Here is a 5526-nt window from a genome sequence, read left to right as displayed (position 1 = left end):
AACCTTTGCAAAGGTAAAGCATGATCTGCCACATCACAGATATTCAACACACACCTAACATTTTTAAACGTATAGCTGGCCAGCGCAACTCACATTCAGGTGTAACAATCTCTGATTGAGAATCAGCCGAGGGGCGATCGCTAGTAAATCCAAACAGCTGCTGGACCCTTTCCTCATGTTCGGTTAAATCCCTTAGCGTGACAACACCGCCGCCTGTCAGTGCACGTTCTCTGGCGTTGTGAGCACTTTTACTCTAAAATGAAAGCAGAAAATATGAAGCACACACCTGCATTTGAGACAGGGACACCAAATGCTTTGAAGACTCACTGATTGAATTTTTACAGCTCAAACCAGTGGCATCAAGATAAGAGCACAATAGATGACTCTGAGCTGGCCCCAAAGCCATAAAATTTTATTGCAACCTCAGGTGACTGGACCAAGAAGTCACTTGACTATACTACATGCATTAAATAGCTTTTTAAAACTAGTTCAGTTAAATTTAAAGCAATGTTACAGTTGACTTTTCTAATAACTGTACAAATCTTGACAGATCGCAATAAGTCACTAAATTTCTTGCGGCATTGTTCCGCTGTACGTGGAATGGTGGAGTTTGCGCTGACAGCCTGGGCAACTTCTGACCAAGCTATCATCTGTCCTTTTCGCGGCGCCCTGGACTTCTCATTCCCAATGATGTGCAGGCGCTTCGCCTCCACCTCGTTGAGGAGATTGCTGAGGTCATCGTCAGTGAAATTCTGAGTTCTTTTAATGACGTGAATTGTGCTCATTCCAGCCATTTCACTTTGCTAATTAAATAAAATGAATGAAAAAAATGCTTTCAGGGCTTTTCAAACTCTTTAAATTGCTTCAAATCTCTTTAAAACTATTTAAGATTCTTCCAATTCATGTAAAAGTATTTAAAAGTTTATAAAAGTTACCAAAAGATTCATAAAAATGCAAAGAACCTACTTACCATGCTGCTTCTGTATGTAACAAGGCTTTGTAGCTTGTGAGAAAGATTGGGGGCGTGTCCTATGCTAATGCAACCTCACAGGGCGTGTCTCACTTACACTCCGCGCTGGACGCTTCGCGCTGGCTGCACTCCTGGGTGGCGTGATGTCAGACGCTGCCCGGGAGTGCTCCTCAAGAGAACGGAATTCCACGCGAGCCGAGAGCACAACGGCCGGCGCGCTAGGTAAGTGCACATCGGGGGCTTGCACCCGCAGCAAGCCCCCGACCCTAATTTCTGGGCCATTGTGTCACCACAAGTGCGGCCCACTAACAGCATGGACAGCACATCTGGTGTCCGGTAAGTGACAGCAGTTTCTGCTTTAAACCCGAGGCAGAAGTTCTAGTGGCCCAAGAACGGCTTGTCCCCATTCCTGAACCCTCCACTGTTCATCTCACTGCAACTGAAAACATCACCAAACTGCAAAACTATGTCGCATATTTCGGCTATGAAATTCCCCCTCTACCCAAACATCTTACCGCCCTACTAAAAGTAGTTGTTATATCACAAAATCATTTCTACTCACTAGAACAGAAGACAGTCGAAATAGGGGCCAAGATCTTGGATATCGTAGTTCCACCCTGGTGGGATATTTTTGAAAATATAGAGGTCCCTTCTTGGATCAGAATGGCTTCCCACATTTTAGTGGTCTGCCAGCTCGGTATGCTTTTCTACTTACTATGCACAAAGTGCAAGGGGAGGGACAGAATGCTCCGATCCCAACATGAGAGAGCATGGGACAAGCATAAAAATAAAGTCTATGACCAGGTATCAGATGAGCCTTAATCGTTATTAAAAATAAAGTTTGTGACTGTGTGTTTTTCTTTTCTATGTATGCACCATATTTTTCTTCCAAGTAGTGCAGGGGTGTTGGACCCCCTCCATGCTTGGATATGAATGTAACTGAATTTATGTATCTGAACACTGCACCCAAAGGGGAATATGTGTTTTGGGGTTTTAGATAGGTAATATACAGGGGAAGGTTGGTTCTCAGGGATCAGGAATTTTGCTTACCCAGTATGATACTCTAGCGAGTAAAGTATCACAGGGCGGACTGTAGGATTCTCAAAATTAACAGATCCCCCCCAAACGAAAAGGATAACCCTAAAAATAAATGACTTTGGACCCTTGCTAAAACTTCAGGAGGATAAAAGGGCATGTTGGGCCTAACAAGGAGATTCATGATCAGAAACAGACTTGGCATTTTAAAAGGACATGTTCAGGCATGTTTGGGAAACGGCTGTTACAGAATTTGGGATCTACCTCTGCAATAGACAGTTTGAGTATTCGAGATAGTCAAACTGTCTGGGGGAACTATAAACGTCACTCAGCCCCTATCAAGAAATTTACATGCTAACAATAGACCCACGGAAGAACAGCCTCACAGAAGCCATCCAAATCATGCATAAAGCATATCGTTTCGCCAACCTACAAAGAACCTCAGGCCCCACAGGAAACTCAAAGCTTGAGAACAATTCACTACAATTTAGATAAGAGCTCAACAGCTCAGTAAAACCATCCCGAAACCACTTCTCACATTTTAAACTACTTCAACTCAGGAAACCATCCAGAAACCGCTTAAACAATTTACACAGCTCAATGTTACTGAGCCCACCAAAATCTAACAATAATCCTAAACAGATTTGGTGTGTAGATTAGCAGGCCTCGGTTAGTATAATTGGAGGCCTGTTCAACAGTTAAAGACATTCAAGTTCAGCAAGGCGGAGTCGAAGTACAGTACAGTTCGATCGGAAAGAAGAAACCATCGTCAAGCAACATCAAGATCAAGGAGCAAGCATCTCAAAGCAATTCTCTCTCTCTCTCGAAGAAGAAGAAGAAGAAGTAACACATGATCGGACACCTCGCGACACCAAGGGCCCCACGGAACAACCAACCGAATATTACCCACAGCCAACCGGGTAATATTGGGCCATCGCGCCCAACGAGAAACCAACTCAAAAGAAACTGAAGATCCGCAAGTTTTTCCACTCCACAAACTATTCCTGACTTATCCCTGGGTAAGATTTTATTCAAAAAGACTCTAAACTTTTTTGGTAACCAAAGAAAATTGGGTACTCACCTGATAGATCCAATACGCACCCTACCGCATCAGCGGACTCGCGAAGACTGACCAGATACGCAGGTGAAGTCGTCTACCACGTCCGGGGTCTGGCAGGTCCCAACCGACATATCCAGCAAACCCCGAAGTTGCGAACCAGCTCAACTGTCAAGGAGTCGTTTTGGTGAGCATTATCCCATGTCCTTCAGAGCCTAACTTAGCTAGTAAGGTGGGATTGGGAGGGGTGAGATATTTACTGTAATTTTTCCTTCGTGTATGTCAAAGTATTTCCCCATTTTACTAGAGTGTTATTATTGTGTTGTATTTTCTTTCTCAAATAAATATCAAAGTTCTTGCACCAAAAGGCAGTTGTCTGCTGCACTTTTATCACAACCCCCAAATAAGTCCAAGGTCTAGAACCAAGGGAGTGGGAGCGATTCGAACTGCTCATAAGTCAGAGGTGAAGCTGACCCCACACACCACCACTTACACTACTAAGGGCTAAAAATATAAACTACCCCTGACATAACTATTTGTGTTACAAACCACATCTACAATTCATAACACAAGACATGGAATGCCATAAAAATCACAGTGCAAAGAACATTTAGAAAAATTTACATTCAAGAAGTCCTCTGAGGGTAAATATCTATAACCGTTGCACTCCTAACTAGATTACATTGAGGGCGGGAATGTCATCTCTAAAGGCTTCTCGACGGTACTAATCAGGATCAGTTAGCAGCCCTTAAACCTCCCCTTGCCATAGCCAAGAACCCGGCATCTGAGCTACGAACATGCAATTGTTCAAAATGCAGCAGGTGCCGTAATTCGCTACATTTTTTTTCTGTTTGTTGAGGTCTCCCTTCTTGTAAACCAAATTCCTTTTTCCCCATCTCAGTTGCTTTCCCCAGTAGTTATGTCTTTATTCTCTTCTTGCACAGTACCCATTCCTCTCTAATTTACCCCTCCACTAAAACCTGTATTGCATTTCCTTTGTTGGCTTCAGAACAAAATGCAAACTTGGCATGCTCCTCCTGCACTATGTGGGAAATCAGCAACACTTCTTGTGTCCCTGACGACCATGTGTGCGGGAAGTGTATCCAGCTGCAGCTACTGACAGACCACATTGCGGCGCTGGAGCTGCGAATGGATACATACTGGAGCATTCGCGATGCTGAGGACATCGTGGATAGCACGTTTAGGGAGTTGGTCGTACCGCAGGTAAAGGCTGCACAGGCAGGAAGGGAATGGGTGCCCACCAGGCAGAGTAGTAGGCACAGGCAGGTTGTGCAGGGGACCCCTGTGGCCATCCCCCTTTTAAACAGACATACCACTTTGGATATTGTTGAGGGAGATGGCTTATTGGGGGAAGGCAGCAGCAGCCCACTTCCTGGCACCATGGGTGGTTCTGCTGCACAGGATGGGAGGAAAAAGAGCGGGAGAGCTATAGTGATAGGGGATTCTATTGTAAGGGGAATAGATAGGCATTTCTGCGGCCACAAACAAGACTCCAGGATGGTATGCTGCCTCCCTGGTGCAAGGGTCAAGGATGTCTCGGAGCGGCTGCAGGGCATTCTGGAGGGGGAGGGTGAACAGCCAGTTGTCGAGGTGCATATAGATACCAACGATATAGGTAAAAAATGGGATGAGGTCCTAAAAGCTGAATATAGGGAGTTAGGAGGTAAATTAAAAAATAGGACCACAAAGGTAGTAATCTCAGGATTGCTACCAGTGCCACGTGCTAGTCAGATATTTCAGATAAATACGTGTCTAGAAGAAAGGTGCAAGGTGGAGGGATTTACATTCCTGTGACATTGGAACTGGTTCTGGGGGAGGTGGGACCAGTACAAACTGGACGGTTTGCACCTGGGCGGGACCAGAACCGATGTCCTAGGGGGAGTATTTGCTAGTGCTGTTGGGGAGGGTTTAAACTAAAATGGCAGGGGGTTGGGAACCTGTGCAGTGAGACAGAGGAAAGGGAAGCAAGGATAGAAGCAAAAAACAGGAAGGAGAAAAACAAAAGTGGAAGGCAGAGAAATCAAGGGTGTAAATCAAACAGGGCCACAGTAAATAATAATTCTAAAAGGACTGAGACTGTTAAAAAGTCAAGCCTGAAGGCTTTGTGTCTTAATGCGAGGAGCATTCATAATAAGGTGGCTGAATTAGCTGCGCAAATAGATGTAAACGGTTATGATATAATTGGGATTACGGAGACATGGCTCCAGGATGACCAAGACTGGGATTTCAACATCCAGGGGTATTCAATATTCAGGAAGGACAGGAAAAATGGAAAAGGAGGTGGGGTAGCATTGCTGGTTAAAAAGGAGATTAACACAATAGTAAGGAAGGATATTCAATTCAATTTCAATTTTATTTGCCATATGTAACTAGTACAATGGAATGCTTACTCCCCGATCACTCCCACAATAAGCTGTGGGAGCTCACAGAGACACGTCGCTAT

The 5526-nt window shown here is 44.6% G+C and overlaps 1 pseudogene; it reads left to right on the top strand.

Moving 5' to 3' along the window:
• Positions 1–4106: 4106 nt before the first annotated feature.
• Positions 4107–5000, top strand: LOC147123084 (uncharacterized; annotated as a pseudogene).
• The last annotated feature ends 526 nt before the right edge of the window (positions 5001–5526 follow it).

This window comes from Somniosus microcephalus, chromosome 2 (genome assembly GCF_052327205.1).
Source record: "Somniosus microcephalus isolate GS21.2 chromosome 2, FLI_Smic_1.0, whole genome shotgun sequence".
Lineage (NCBI taxonomy): Eukaryota > Metazoa > Chordata > Chondrichthyes > Squaliformes > Somniosidae > Somniosus > Somniosus microcephalus.
This window is presented reverse-complemented; position numbering and strand designations above follow the sequence as displayed.